Source organism: Macaca nemestrina, chromosome 20 (assembly GCF_043159975.1).
Source record: "Macaca nemestrina isolate mMacNem1 chromosome 20, mMacNem.hap1, whole genome shotgun sequence".
NCBI lineage: Eukaryota > Metazoa > Chordata > Mammalia > Primates > Cercopithecidae > Macaca > Macaca nemestrina.
In genome coordinates, this window is record NC_092144.1 from 57,493,960 (window position 1) to 57,510,297 (window position 16,338).

Here is a 16,338-nt window from a genome sequence, read left to right on the forward strand (position 1 = left end):
AAATATTTTTTGACCTTTAGCCAACTTCTCTCTCTCTCTCTCTCTCTCTCTCTATATATATATATATATATATATATGTGTATATATATATAACCAGCCTATATAAATATTATCAAGATTTCTTTGGGCTGGATGTTGTGGCTCTTGCCTGTAATCCCAGCACTTTGGAAGGTGGAAGTGGGAGGATGGCTTGAGCCTAGGAGTTTGAGACCAGCGTGACCAAAATAGTAAGACCCCACGTGTACTTCTTTTAACCAAATTTGTGTTTTGTTAATAAAGAATATTTTTGGCCAGGTGTGTTGGCTCACGCCTGTAATCCTATCACTTTGAGAGGCCAAGGTGGGCATATCACCTGAGGTCAGGAGTTTGAGACCAGCCTGGCCAAGATGGCAAAACCCTGTCTCTATTAAAAATACAAAAATTACCTGGGTGTGGTGGCAGGCGCCTGAAATCCCAGCTACTTGGGAGGCTGAGGCAGGAGAATCAGTTGAATCCGGGAGGCGGAGGTTGCAGTGAGCCGAGATCGCACCACTGCACTCCAGCCTGGGAAACAGAGTAAGACTCCATCTCAAAAAAAAAAAAAAAAAAATTGTTTGGAAATTCTTCCCATCTCAAACCAAGTGAGAGAAAGTTCTAGAAAACTTGGCATGTTTTCCCTGGAGTTTGGAGGACATGATGACAGCATTGTAGAGCTCCGATAATTTTTTTTTTTAAATGAAGTCTCACTCTGTCGCCCAGGCTGGAGTGCAATGGCATGATTTTGGTTCACTGCAACCTCTGCCTCCTGGGTTCAAGCGATTCTTCTGCCTCAGCCTCCTGAGTAGCTGGGATTACAGTTGCCTGCCACCACGCCCGCCTAATTTTTTGTATTTTTAATAGAGATGGGGTTTCTCCATGTTGGTTAGGCAGGCCTGGAACTCCCGAAGTCAGGTGATCCTCCCGCCTCGGCCTCCCAAAGTGCTGGGATTGCAGGCGTGAGCCGCCGCACCCAGTCCTGCTTTTTTATTAAAAGGAAGCTGTCGGCCGGGCGCGGTGGCTCAAGCCTGTAATCCCAGCACTTTGGGAGGCCGAGACGGGCGGATCACGAGGTCAGGAGTTCGAGACCATCCTGGCTAACACGGTGAAACCCCGTCTCTACTAAAAAATACAAAAAACTAGCCGGGCGAGGTGGCGGACGCCTGTAGTCCCAGCTACTCGGGAGGCTGAGGCAGGAGAATGGCGTGAACCCGGGAGGCGGAGCTTGCAGTGAGCTGAGATCCGGCCACTGCACTCCAGCCTGGGCGACAGAGTAAGACTCCGTCTCAAAAAAAAAAAAAAAAAAAAAAAAAAAAAAAAAAAAAAAAAAAAAAAGGAAGCTGTCTCTGAAGTGTCAGACCAGTAAAGGGTCTTGTAAGTCTCCAAAGATTCAGAAATTGTGGTTGTGCTCCATGAACAAACCTTCAATGAGAAGCCTTTTATTCAGATTGTCCATCTGTCATGGTAATTTGTTACCCTGGTCCTAAAATTGTGATTGAAATTGAGTTTTTCGGCCGGGCGCGGTGGCTCACGCCTGTAATCCCAGCACTTTGGGAGGCCGAGGCGGGCGGATCACAAGGTCAGGAGATCGAGACCACGGTGAAACCCCGTCTCTACTAAAAATACAAAAAAATTAGCCGGGCGCGGTTGTGGGCGCCTGTAGTCCCAGCTACTCGGGAGGCTGAGGCAGGAGAATGGCGTGAACCCGGGAGGCGGAGCTTGCAGTGAGCCGAGATCGCGCCACTGCACTCCAGCCTGGGCGACAGAGCGAGACTCCGTCTCAAAAAAAAAAAAAAAAAAAAAAAAAAAAAAGAAATTGAGTTTTTCCTTTAAGGCTGTATTGGGCATTTGTCACTTTCAGTTGCCCTGGCAACAGCACACCCTCCCTACACTGAATAATACTGATGGTATAAAAAAACACGTGCGACTGGGTGCGGTGGCTCATGAGTGGACATGGTGAAACCCCGTCTCTACCAGAAATACAAGAAATTAGCCCGGTGTGGTGGCACGTGCCTGCAGTCCCAGCTACTTGGGAGGCTGAGGCAGGAGAATCGCTTGAACCCGGGAGGCAGAGGCTGCAGTGAGCCGATACGGCACCACTGCACTCCATCCTGGGCGACAGAGCAAGACTCTGTGTCAAAAAAACCCAAAAAACAAAAAACATGCAAATAAAGTAAAAAGTGATAGGTGGGAAGGCCACCTGTCAGCTGTTAGCTCTACTATGGGAGAAGGTCTGGGGAAGAATTGAGAGGGGCCATGAAGGATGAGGCCGGGAGTGTTATATGTGTTATGCATAGTAGCAGGTATTGGTTAGCATGAGATAAGCTGCTGTAACAAATAGACCCCCCCAAGCCAACAGTGGCTTAAAGAAGAGTGTTTATGGCTGGGCAAGGTGGTTGATGCCTGTAATCCCAGCACTTTGGAAGGCCGAGGTGGGAGGATATTGTGAGTCCAGTAATTTGAAACCAGCCTAGACAACATAGCAAGACCCTATCTCTATAAGAGAAAAAGTTTTTAAAAATTAGGTGGGCTCGGTGGTGTGTGTCTGCAGTCTCAATGTCGGCTTAGCCTAGGAGGGTTCTTGACATTACCCTGTAAGAATTCAAGGGTGAGCCAGTGGTGTTATTTTTTTTTCTTTTCTTTTCTTTTTTTTGTTTTTGAGACAGAGTCTCGCTCTGTCGCCCGGGCTGGAGTGCAGTGGCGCGATTTCGACTCACTGTAAGCTCCGCCTCCTAGGTTCATGCCATTCTCTTGCCTCAGCCTCCCGAGTAGCTGGGACTACAGGTGCCCGCCGCCACGCCTGGCTAATTTTTTGTATTTTTAGTAGAGACGGGGTTTCACCATGTTAGTCAGGATGGTCTCGATCTCCTGACCTTGTGATCCACCCGCCTCGACCTCCCAAAGTGCTGGGATTGCAGGCGTGAGCCACCGCGCCTGGCCTTCTTTTTTCTTTTTTGAGACAGAGTCTTGCTCTGTCACCCAGGCTGGAGTGCAGTGGCGTGATCTCTGCTCACTGCATCTTCCACTTCCCGGGTTCAAGTGATTCTTGTGCCTCAGCCTCCCAAGTAGCTGGGATTACAGGCATGTGCCACCATGTCTGGCTAGTGTTTTGTAGAGGTGGAGTTTTACCGTATTGCTGGCTGGTCTTGAATTCCTGGCTTCAAGTGATCCACCCACCTTGGGCTCCCAAGGTGCTGGGATTACAGGTGTGAGCCACTGTGTCTGGCTCAGTGGTGTTACATAGCAACTTTTACTGAAGCCTCAGTGCACAGCCACAATACAGGGACTGCCCCTTGCAGAGCGGGGCTACTCCATAGGCCATAGTGCCCAGAGGAGCAGCTCAGAGGCAGCACTGCTGTCATATTCATACCCACTTTAAATTATATGCAAATCAAGGGGCAGTTTATGCAAACATTTAGGAGGAGGATGGTAACTTCCAGTCACCAGGTCATTGCCATGGAAAGCTGTGCTAACTTCTGAGTGTTGCCATGGCAATGGTAAACTGATATGGCACACTGGTGGGCGTGTCTTATGGAAAGCTGCTTCTGCCCTAGACCTGTTTCAGCCAGTCGTCAGTTTGGTCCCGTGTACAAGCCCCGCCTCCTACCTCAGTAGGATAGGGCACTGGGCAGAATAGCAGGACTCCCATTCCGGGCCCCAGCTGCTGGAGGACGTTTCAAACACACCGTGATGGGGAAGGGAAGATGCTGTGTTGAAGGTAAGGACCCAGTCCTGGCAGGTTCATCACCTGCTGACTAAAGAGCCTTTGGGCCCTGAATAATCGGCAGCAGTGGCCAGTCCAGGTGGTACACGCTGTGGCCCTTGGGTGAGACTCAAACGTGATGGCTTCAGATGGAACCTGGCACATTCCCAGCTGTGGTGGCTACATGGGAGAGACTCCTGCTTGAGAAAGCAGAGAAAAGCAGAGAGGCCAGGCGCGGTGGCTCACGCCTGTAATCCCAGCACTTTGGGATCAAGTGGATCACCTGAGGTCAGGAGTTTGAGACCAGCCTGGCCAACACGGTGAAATCCTGTCTCCATTAAAAATACAAAAATTAGCCGGGCGTGGTGGGGGTGGGAGGGCGCCTGTAATTCCAGCTACTCGGGAGGCTGAGGCAGGAGAATCGCTTGAACCTGGGAGGCAGAGGCTGCAATGAGTCCAGTTCACGCCATTGCGCTCCAGCCTGGATGACAGAGTAAGACTCTGTCTCAAAAAAAAAAAAAAAAAGAAAAGAAAAAAGAAAAAGAAAAGAAAAGGGAAGGCTGGGTGCGGTGGCTCACGACTGTAATCCCAGCACTTTGGGAGGCTGAGGCGGGTGGATCATCTGAGGTCAGGAGTTCAAGACCAGCCTGGCCAACATGGCAAAACCCCGTCTCTACTAAAAATATAAAAATTAGCCAGGTGTGGTGGCGGGTGCCTGTAATCCCAGCTACTCGGGAGGCTGAGGCAGGAGAATCGCTTGAATCTGGGAGGTGGAGGTTGCATTGAGCTGAGATTGTGCCACTGCTCTCCAGCCAGGGCAACAGAGCGAGACAACGTCTCACAAAAAAAAAAAAAAAAAAAAAAAAAAAAAAAAAGGCTGTGCGGTGGCTCATGCCTGTAATCCCAGCGCTTTGAGAGGCCGAGGTGGGCAGATCATGAGGTCAGGAGATCAAGAGCATCCTGGCTAACACGGTGAAACCCCGTCTCTACTAAAAATACAAAAAATTAGCTGGACATGGTGGTGGGCGCCTGTAGTCCCAGCTACTTGGGAGGCTGAGGCAGGAGAATGGTGTGAACCTGGGAGGTGGAACTTGCAGTGAGCTGAGATCACGCCACTGCACTCCAGCCTGGGTGACAGAGCGAGACTCTGTCTCAAAAAAAAGGTAAATGTGATTCCGTCTCGCAGCTTAGCTGTCAGCCTGGCCGCAGTGGGGTAGAGCCCCAAGTACACTCTTGAGGTCCCCAGTTGCAGGCCATGGCTCTTGGACAGCATTTCTGGACCTGCCCTGGACCAGAGGGGAGTCCACTGCCTTGAAGAGAGCCTGGAGTGAACATAGGCGGTTGCCAAGCCGTGGGTACAGCGGGCCTTGGGTGAGACCCGGTGCCGTGCTGGCTTCAGGTCTGACCCAGTGCAGTCCTAGAGGTGGTGGCCACAGAGGAGCTTGTGTCACTCCTCCCCTAACTCCAGGCATCTCAGCACAGAGAGACTCTGTTTGGGAAAAATAAGGGAAGAGAACAAGAGTCTCTGACTAGTAATCCAGAGAATTATTATTATTCTCTTATGAGACAGAGTCTTGCTCTGACGCCCAGGCTGGAGTGCAGTCGTGTGATCTCGGCTCACTGCAACATCTGCCTCCCAGACTCAAGTGATTCTTGTGCCTCAGCCTCCCGAGTAGCTGGGATTACAGGCGCCCACCACAATGCCTGGCTAATTTTTTGTAGTTTTAGTAGAGATGGGGTTTCACTATGTTGGCCAGGCTGGTCTCAAACTCCTGACCTCAGGTGATCCACGCGTCTCGGCCTCCCAGAGCACTGGGATTACAGGCGTGAGCCACTGTGCCTGGCCTACTTAAAAGTTACGTATCTTAACTTTTTCCTTAGTTTCCCTCTCTCTGTCCCTTACAGATGCTTCTGGAATAGTATTCTCATCTTGTCCACTCTTTTTTTTTGAGACAAGGTCTCACTCTGTCACTCAGGCTGAAGTGCAGTGATGTGAACATAGCTCACTGCAGCCTCGACCTCCTGGGCTCAAACAATCTTCCCACCTCAGCCTCCCCAGTAGTTGGTACTACAGGTACCAACTACTGTGTGATGTGCACCACCACATCCAGCTATTTTTTTGATTTTTTATAGAGATGGGCTTTCGCCATGTTGCCCAGGCTAATTTTGAGCTCTTGGGCTAAAGCGATCCTCCCGTCTCAGCCTCCTAAAGTGCTGGAATTACAGGCATGAGCCACCAAACCTGGCCTAATTTATTCATTTTTAAAGCTCTGTCTATTCTGCCATCTGATACACCATCCAACACATAATTATTTCAATAATTGAGTTTTTCATATCCCTCATCTCCAGTTAGGTTCTGCTTCATAACCTCCTCTTCTCGCTTCAACTTGCCATTATCCTCCGTAATTTCTCTGAGGATATTTGTTATGCATAGTTTACATGCCTTATTAGCTCTACTTCATTGGGGATAGTTTCTTTCAAGCCCAACTGAGATATTTGGGCCTCCTGGGTGTGCTGGCAATTATATGCTTCAGAAAAGGTAACAATTCACTGCTTCTTAAAACTATGATAGTTTATGGCCAGGCGCGGTGGCTCACGCCTGTAATCCCAACACTTAGGAAGGCCAAGGCGGGCAGATTGCTTGAGCCCAGGAGTTTAAGACCAGCCTGGGCAGCATGGTGAAATCTTGTCTCTACCACCACCACCACCAGCAACCAAACAAACTCACAGAAAAATCCAAAAAACAAAACTGATAATTTTGAGGGTTTGTTTTTTGAGCATTAATTTAGAGGTAGAGAAACCAATTTCTTTTCTTTTTTTTTTCTTGAGACGGGGTCTAGCTCTGTCACTCAGTCTGGAGTACAGTGGTACAATCTCGGCTCACTGCAACCTCTGGCTCCTGGGTTCAGGCAATTCTTCTGTCTCAGTCTCTCGAGTAGCTGGGACTACAGCCTCGTGCCACCACGCCTGGCTAATTTTTGTATTTTTAGTAGAGACGGGGTTTCACCATGTTGCCCAGGGTGGTCTCGAACTGCTGTCCTCAAGTGATCTGCCCGCCTTGGTCTCCCAAAGTGCTGGGATTACAGGTATGAGCCACCGCGCCTGGCCCTCTCCTTTCTGTTTTCTCTGGCACCATGGAACCTACTTGGACCCCAGGTGCACCCTGAAAGTGTGGGGATGTGTAATGTCTTCCTTTGTAACGCCCCTGGGCAGCTCTGCCCTGAAGACCTGGTGAGTTTGCTGCATCAACGCCCCAGCCACCTCCTCCTTCATTTTTATTTTCTTTATTTTTAAATTGCCTTTATAATAATGGCAAAAGCTGGCCGGATGCGGTGGCTCACACCTGTAATCCCAGCACTTTGGGAGGCCGGGGCAGGTGGATCACCTGAGGTCAGGAGTTTGAGATCAGCCTGGCCACCGTGGTGAAAACCCATCTCTACTAAAAATACAAAAAATTAGCCGGGCATGGTGGCTCAGGGCTGAATCCCAGCTACTCGGGAGGCTGAGGCAGGAGAATCGCTTGAACCTGGGAGGCGGAAGTTGCAGTGAGCCCAGCTTGTGCCACTGCACTCCAGCCTGGGCAACAAGAGCGAAACTTCATCTCAAAAAAAAAAAAAAAAAAAAGGCAAAAGCTTTTCATTTTGATGAAGTCCAGTTGGCCAGCCTACATTCAAAAAAAAATTTAAATTCTATTTTTTATTTTTTAGAGACATGGTCTCACTCTGTAACCCAGGCTGTAGTGCAGTGGTGTGATCATAGCTTACTGCAGCCTCAATCTCCTGAGCTCAAGAGATCCTCCTCCTTTTTTTTTTTTTTTTTTTTTTTTTTTTTTTTGAGATGGAGTCTCGCTCTGTCACCAGGCTGGAGTGCAGTGGCGTGATCTTGGCTCACGGCAACCTCTGACTCCCGGGTTCAAGCGATTTTCTTGCCTCAGCCTCTCGAGTAGCTGGGACTACAGGCGTGCACCACTATGCCCAGCTAATTTTTGTATTTTTAGTAGAGACGGGCTTTCACCATGTTGGCCAGGATGGTCTTGATCTCCTGACCTTGTGATCCTCCTGCCTCGGCCTCCCAAAGTGTTCGGATTACAGGCGTGAGCCACCGCCCTGGCCTCTTTTTTTTTTTTTTTTTTTTTTTTTTTTTTTTTTAAGAGTGCAGTGGTGAGATCTTGGCTCATTGCAGCCTCCGTCTCCCAGGTTCAAGCAATCCCCTTCCTGAACCTTCTGAGTAGCTGGGATTACAGGTGTGTGCCACCAGGCTCAGCTAATTTCTTTGTATTAGTAGTAGAGACCAGGTTTCATGGTTTTGCCAGGCTAGTCTTGAACTCCTGACCTCAAGGGATCTGCCTGCCTCGGCTTCCCAAAGTGCTGGGATTACAGGTGTGAGCCATTGTGCCCGGCCCACAATCCTTCTTCCTCAGCCTTCCGAATAGCTGGAACTACAGGCACAAGCCCAGTGTCTGGCTAGTTAATAACAAAAACAATTTTTTTTGAGAAATGGGGTCTCGCTATGTTGCCCAGACTCATCTTGAACTCCTGGCCTCAGGCATTCCTCCCCCGTCTTGGCCTCCCAAAGTGCTGGGATCACAGGCTTGAGCCACCGCGCTGGCCGCTCCTCATCCTTCGGTGGGAAGATTCCGAGGTATTTTCTGCTTGGTTTCTCAGAGGATCCCCAGCTGTGACCCGCTGAGCAGCAGGCGCTTACTGGCTTTTCTCTCATTGCTTGCTTGCTTTTTTTTTTTTTTTTTTTTTTTTTTTTGAGACGGAGTCTCGCTCTGTCGCCCAGGCTGGAGTGCAGTGGCCGGATCTCAGCTCACTGCAAGCTCCGCCTCCCGGGTTTACGCCATTCTCCTGCCTCAGCCTCCCGAGTAGCTGGGAATACAGGCGCCCGCCATCTCGCCCGGCTAGTTTTTTGTATTTTTAGTAGAGACGGGGTTTCACCATGTTAGCCAGGATGGTCTCGATCTCCTGACCTTGTGATCCACCCGTCTCGGCCTCCCAAAGTGCTGGGATTACAGGCTTGAGCCACCGCGCCCGGCCTTTTTTTTTTGAGACCATGTTGGTCAGGCTGTTCTCAAGCTCCTGGCCTCAGGTGATCTGCCTGCCTTGGCCTCCCAAAGTGCTAGGATTACAGGTGTGAGCCACCACGCCAGGCCTTGTTTCTGGCTTGGTTCTCTCTAACTCACTCCTGCTTCCTGGGATCACCTCCCAAATAAATTGCCATCACCCAAGTCATTGTCTCAGAATCTGCTTTTGTGGAACCCAAGCAAATCTGCCACTCTTCTGTAGATGATGATGTATTTTCATATGTAACTTTTTCCCCACAAGACCTAACTTCTTGGAGGGCATATTAAAATGGAGAAAATTGCCAGGTGCAATGGCTCATGACTGTAATCTTAGCACTTTGGGAGGCTAAGGCAGGCGGATCACTTGAGGTCAGGAATTCTAGACCACCCCTGGGCAACATGGCGAAACCCCATCTCTACTAAAAATACAAAAATTAGCTGGGCATGGTGGCGCATGCCTGTAAACCCAGCTATTCAGGAGGCTGAGGCAGGAGAATCGCTTGAACCCGGGAGGCAGAGGCTGCAGTAAGCTGAGATTGTGCCACTGCACTCCAGCCTGGGTGACAGAGCGAGACTCTGTCTTAAGAAAAAAAAAAAAAAAAAGGAGAATAATACAAATTGCTTATTTCCAATAAAACATCTCTGCCATGGTTTCAGATTTTCAGCTGATTACAAATTCATGCACCGACGATCAAATCCAACAAGAGAGATAGACCCCCTGCTATAAAGGAAGAGGGCTGGCTGGATGCAGTGGCTTATGACTGCAATCCCAGTGCTTTGGGAGGCTGAGGCAGGAGGATCGCTGAGGCCAGCAGTTCAAGACCAGCTTGGGCAATATAGCGAGACCACCCCCCCATCTCTCCAATAATAAAAAAAAATTAGCCGGGCATGGTGGCGCGTGCCTGTAGTCCTATCTACTCGGTAGGCTGAAGTGGGAGGATTGCTCCAGGACTGAAGTTCGATCCTGCAGTTAGCTGAAATTGCGCCGCTGCACTCCAGCCAGGGCGGTAGAGCCAAACCGTGTCTCAATAAAATCTCCACAAGGGGGCGCCATCTACATGGTGAGAGCAGGAAGGGAACCGCCCAGTGTCTCTGGGTGACGTACGCATTCAGCGCTTCTTATACCTTAAAGGTGACCAGGAATCACCTGGGGGTCTTGTTAAAATGCGGATTCTAATTCAGTGGGGCTGGAGCAGGACCTCAGCTCTTGCATTTCCTTCCCTCCCTTCCTTCCTTCCTTCCTTCCTTCCTTCCTTCCTTCCTCTCTCTCTCTCTCTCTCTCTCTCTCTCTCTCTCTCTCTCTCCCTCTTTCTTTCTTTCTTTTTTTTTTTTTTGACCGAGTCTCACTCTGTCACCCAGGCTGGAGTGCAATGGTGTGATCGCAGCTTACTGCAACCTTCACCTCCTGGGTTCAAGCAATTCTCCTTTCTCAGCCTCCGGAGTAGATGGGATCACAGGCGCCCACCACCACACCCAGCTGATTTTTTGTATTTTTCGTAGAGACAGGGTTTCACCACGTTGGTCAGGCTGGTCTCGAACTCCTGGCCTCAGGCAGTCTACCTGCCTCGGCCTCCCAAGGTGCTGGATTACAGGCGTGAGCCACCATGCCCCACCAAGATCTTGCATTTCTAACATGTCCAGGAAGCTTGATGCTGCGGATCAGAGAAACACACTTTGGTAGTGAGGGGGCTGTGGCCTTAAAGTTGGGTAACTGAAGGGGACTCCCCACTGGGACCCATTTTCCCTGTTCCTCAACCCAGCTCAGGTTAGCATCTGCATTATTTTATTTATTTTATTTTTTTTGAGACAGGGTCTCGTTCTGTCACCCAGGCTGCAGTGCAGTGGTGCAATCTCTGCTCACTGTAGCCTCCACCTCCCGGGTTCAAGAGATTCTCCTGCCTTAACCTCCCAAGTAGCTGGGATTACAGGCACCCGCCATCACGCCCAGCTAATTTTTGTATTTTTAGTTTCACCATGTTGGCCAGGCTGGTCTCGAACGCCTGACCTCAAGTGATCTGCCCGCTTCAGCCTCCCAAAGTGTTGGGAGTACAAGCATGTGCCACCACATCTGGCTAATTTTTTTTTTTTTTTTTTTTTGAGGCGAAGTCTAGCTCTGTTGCCCAGGCTGGAGTACAGTGGCGCGATCTCGGCTCACTGCAAGCTCCACCTCCCGGGTTCACGCCAGTCTCCTGCCTAAGTCTCCTGAGTAGCTGGGATTCCGCCACCATGCCCGGCTAATTTTTTTGTATTTTTAGTAGAGACAGGGTTTCACCGTATTAGCCGGGATAGTCTCGAACTCCTGACCTCGTGATCCGCCCGCCTTGGCCTCCCAAAGTGCTGGGATTACAGGTGTGAGCCACTGCACCTGGCCAATTTTTATATTTTTAATCGAGACAGGGTTTCACCATGTTGGCCAGGCTGGTCTCAAACTCAAGGCCTCAAGCAATCCTCCCACCTCGGCCTTCAAAGTCCTGAGATCATAGATGTGAGTCCCTGCATCTGGTTCTAACTCTATTTTTGTACCCATTAACCCATTTCTTTTTATGTCTCCCTCCCACCTTCCATTCTCAGCCTCAGGTAACCAACATTCGACTAGAATTGCACTCTTAAACACTTACAACTTTAGAATTAGAGACTTCTAGAATTTTCTTTTCTTTTTTTCGAGATGGAGTCTCGCTCTGTCACCCAGGCTGGAGTGCAGTGGCGCGATCTCAGCTCACTGCAAGCTCCGCCTCCCAGGTTCATGCCATTCTCCTACCTCAGCCTCCCAAGTAGCTAGGACTACAGGCGCCCACCACTACATCCCGCTAATTTTTTTGTATTTTTAGTAGAGATGGGGTTTCACCGTGTTAGCCAGGATGGTCTTGATCTCCTGACCTCGTGATCCGCCTACCTCGGCCTCCCAAAGTGCTGGGATTACAAGGCGTGAGCCACCATGCCTGGCCTTAGAATTTTCAATGTAATAATAATACCAGCTTCCATTCTGTATATATTTTTTTTAGTTGTTTTAGAGACACGGTCTTACTGTGTTACCCAGGCTGAAGTGCAGTGGCACAATCACAGCTCACTGTAGCCGGGTGGATAACTCCTGGGTTCAAGTGATTCTTCCACCTCGGCCTCCTGAGTAGCTGGGACTACAGGTGTGTGCTACCGTGCCTGGCTAATTAAAAACAATTTTTTTTTTTTAGAGATGGGGTCATGCTATGTTGGCCCGGCTGGTCTCGAACTCCTGGGCTCAGTGATCCTCCCACCTCAGCCTCCCAAGTGCTGGGATTACAGGCATGAGCTACCATGCCTGGCCTCCATTATGCATTCTGTGAGCTTGCATCTCTTATCTCCACCTGCTTTGGTGGTTATGAAGGCTTAGAAGAGCCCCTCCTGGTCCTAAGCAATCACTATTATTATTACTATTATTTTAAAATTATTATTATTATTTTTGGATGGAGTTTCACTTTGTTCGCTCAGGCTGGAGTGCAATGGCAAGATCTCAGCTCATTGCAACCTCCTGGGCCCAAGTGATTCTCCTGCCTCAGCCTCCCCAGTAGCTGGGATTACAGGCGCGCGACACTGTGCCTGGCTAATTTGTGTATTTTATTTATTTATTTTTTTTGAGACACAGTCTTGCTCTGTCGCCCAGGCTGGAGTGCAGTGGTGCGATCTTGGTTCACTGCAACCTCCGCCTCCCAGGTTCAAGCGATTCTCCTGCCTCAGCCTCCCGAGTAGCTGGGATTACAGGCGCCCACCGCCACATCAGGCTAATTTTTGTATTTTCAGTAGAGATGGGGTTTTACCATGTTGGCCAGGCTGGTCTTGAACTCCTGACCTCCTGATCTGCCTGCCTCGCCTCCCAAAGTGCTGGGATTACAAGCGTGAGCCAACGCATCTGGTCATTTGTGTATTTTTGATAGAGATGGGGTTTCAACATGTTGGCCAGGCTGGTCTAGAACTTCTGACCCCGTGATCTGCCTGCCTCGCCTCCCAAAGTGCTGGGATTACAGGCGTGAGCCGCCGCGCCCGGCCACCCAGCCCTGTTTTTATTATTATTGCTGGTGCTGATGTTTTCTGCCCGCCTTTGAGACGCCCTCGGCTTGGCGCACCTCCAGCTTCCTCCTGCCTGTGTCCCTCCACTGGTGCTTATTGCAGCCTCTGGGCCTTCCTCAGAACCCCCTGGGGCTAGAGTTTCTGGTAAGTTGGTCAGGCCAGGGTCGGATAACTGCATGGGCACAAGCATTGCCCATGATGGACCCACCACATCCTGCCTCAAAAGCCACTCTGGCTACAGGTAAGGAACCTGCATGCCAGGGGAGGGGAGGGTGGTGAGTGGTGGTCAACCAGCCCAGTGTGGCTGGTTCTGGGCTTCCTGTGGCCGCTGGCAGGCTGGTGGCTGGGCATAGCTGCTTCTCTTTGGGATGTGGTAACTGCAGCTGCCTGCTCAGTCCATCCCTCCTGATGGGGGTTGGCATTGCCTGGTGCGATGGGTTTGTGAATGCAAAATAACATGCTCCATGTGCCCTTCGGCCATGATTCTTTTCTTTCTCTCTCTTTCTTTTCTTTCCTTCCTTCCTTCCTTTTTTCTTTTTTTTCTTTCTTTCTCTCTTTCCTTCCTTCCTTCCTTTCTTTCTTTCTCTTTCTTTTTTTTTCTTTCTTTTTCTTTCTTTCTCTTTCCTTCTTTCTTTCTTTCCTTCTTTCTTTTTCCTTCCTTCCTTCTTCCCTCCCTCTGTCTCTATTTCTTTCTCCTTCCTTCCTTCCTTCTTCCCTCCCTCCCTCCCTCCCTCTGTCTCTCTTTCTATTTCTTTCTCCTTCCTTCCTTCCTTCCTTCCTTCCGTCCGTCCGTCCGTCCGTCCCTCCCTCCCTCCTTCCTTCCTTCCTTTTCGTCTTGTCTTTTCTGTTTCCTTTTTTTTTTTTTTTTTTTGGATACAAAGTTTCGCTCTTGTTGCCCAGGCTGCAGTGCAGTGGTGCGATCTCAGCTCACTGCAACCTCTGCCTTCCGGGTTCAAGCGATTATCCTGCCTCAGCCTCCCGAGTACCTGGGATTACAGGCACGTGCCACCAGGCCCAACTAATTTTGTATATTTAGTAAAGACAGGGTTTCTCCATGGTGGTCAGGCTGGTTGTGAACTCCCAACCTTAGGTGTTCCTCCCGCCTCAGCCTTCCAAAGTGCTGGGATTACAGGCGTCAGCCACCGTGCCTGGTCTCTTTTCTTTTCTTTCTTTCTTTTTTTTTTTTGATGGAGTCTCACTCTGTCACCCAGAGTGGAGCGCATTGGCACGATCATGGCTCACTGCAGCCTCCGCCACCCAGATTCAACCAATCCTCCTGCCTCAGCCTTCTGAGTAGCTGGGATTACAGGCGCATGCGCCACCACCACACCCGGTTAATTTTTGTATTTTTAGTAGAGATGGGGTTTCACCATGTTGGCCGGGCTAGTCTCGAACTCCTGGCCTCAGGTGATCCACCTGCCTAGGCCTCCGAAAGTGCTGGAATTACAGGCGTGAGCCACTGCACCCGGCTTAAAAAAAGGACTTCTATTGATATGTAAAAATACAGCAGAAGAGTTCACCAATAATAAGCTTAAAGAATGTTTACAGCTGAATATCCCTGTGTAACCAACACTCCGATCAAGAAAAAGACTTTTTCTAGCATCCAGAGCCCCCCTTCCAGTTTTTACCCCTCAAAAATTATTTCTTTCCTGGCTTATAACATTGAAGTCTCGTTTTGTGTGTTCTTGAATTTTTTCTTTTTTTTCCGAGTTGGAATCTTGCTCTGTTGCCTACGTTGGAATGAAATGGTGCGATCTTGGCTCACCGCAACCTTCGCCTCCTGGGTTCAAGCAATTCTCGTGGCTCAGCCTCCCAAGCAGCTGGGATTACAGATGCCCACCACCATGCCCGACTAATTTTTGTATTTTTAGTAGAGACGGGTTTCACCATGTTGACCAGGCTGCTCTGGAACTCCTGACCTCAGGTGATCTGCCCACCTCAGCCTCCCAAAGTGCTGGGATTACAGACGTGAGCAGCCATTCCTGGCCTTATCGACATCTTTTACAATCTATTTTTTTGGTACTAAGTCTTTGAAATCCAGCGTGTGTGTCATTTTCACGGCCCATGTTAATATGGACTCACTGTATTTCAAGCACTCACTGGTCAGATGTGGCTGGTGGCTGCCATAATGGGCATTGCTGGTCTGGATCTTGAAGAGGATGAAGAGACACCAGCACAAAAGTTACCGACACAGGCCGGGCGCGGTGGCTCACGCCTGTAATCCCAGCGCTTTGGGAGGCCGAGGTGGGCAGGTCATCTGAGGCCGGGAGTTTGAGACCAGCCTGACCTGACCAACATGGAGAAACCCCGTCTCTACTAAAAATACAAAATTAAACTGGCGTGGTGGCACATGCCTGTAATCCTAGCTACTCGGGAGGCTGAGGCAGGAGAATAGCTTGAACCCAGGAGGTGGAGGTTGCTGTGAGCTGAGATTGCGCCATTGCACTCCAGCCTGGGCAACAAGAGCGACACTCCGTCTCAAAAAAAAAAAAAGGTTGCCAACATAAAAAATGGTGCGTACACACTGTGTCCTGCAATCTCATTTCTAGAGAGTCATCTATAAATACTTGTACATGCATATGAGAATATATGTACAAAGGTGCTCACTATGTTATAACCCAAAATATTGGAAACCACCTAAAATTTCACCATTAGGGAGGTGATTGAGTAAGCAAATTTGAAACTAACAACAGATTTCTTCTTCTTTTTTTTTTTTTTTTTTTTTGAGACGGAGTCTCACTCTATCGCCCAAGCTGGAGTGCAATGGCGCGGTCTCGGCTCACTACTGCAACCCCCGCCTCCCGGGTTCACAAGATTTTCCTGCCTCAGCCTCCCAAGTAGCTGGGATTACAGGCACCTGCCACTACTCCTGGCTTATTTGTATTTTTAGTAGAGATGGGGTTTCTTTCTTTTGTTTTTTTAATTCAAAACCTTGCTAAATTCATTTTTTTCCTTTTTTATTATACTTTAAGTTCTAGGGGTACATGTGCACAACGTGCAGGTTTGTTACATATGTATGCATGTGCCACATTGGTGTGCTGCCCCCATTAACTCATTGTGTACATTAGGTATATCTCCTAATGCTCTCCCATCCCGCTGAGATGGTGTTTCACCATGTTGGCCAGGCTCGTCTCGAAGTGCTGACCTCGTGGTCTGCCTGCCTCGGCCTCCCAAAGTGCTGGGATTACAGGCATGAGCCACCATGTCCGGCCTTCTTCTTTTCTTTTTTGAGACCGGGTCTCTCTCTGTCACCCAGGCTGGGTGATCATAGACAGTGGTGTGATCATAGCTCACTGCAGCCACAATCTCCCAGGCTCAGGTGATCCTCCCACCTCAGCCTCCAGAGTAGCCGGGACCACAGGTGTGCATCACTACACCTGGCTAATTTTTGTATTTTTTGTAGAGATGGGGTTTCTTCATGTTGCCCAGGCTGGTCTTGAACTCCTGGCCTCAAGCAATCCTCTCTCCTTGGCCTCCCAAAGTGCTGGGATTACAGGCATGATCCACCACACCC

General features: G+C 49.5%; 1 protein-coding gene across 1 annotated transcript in view; it reads left to right on the forward strand.

The window, feature by feature from the left end:
* Window positions 1–3,579: 3,579 nt before the first annotated feature.
* Window positions 3,580–16,338, forward strand: part of LOC105478605 (complement C5a receptor 1) — a 34,460-nt gene continuing 21,701 nt past the window's right edge. Inside the window, exon 1 of the transcript XR_011617729.1 lies at window positions 3,580–3,733. The gene's annotated coding sequence lies outside the window, so the exon portion shown is untranslated. The remainder of the gene's footprint in view (window positions 3,734–16,338) is intronic.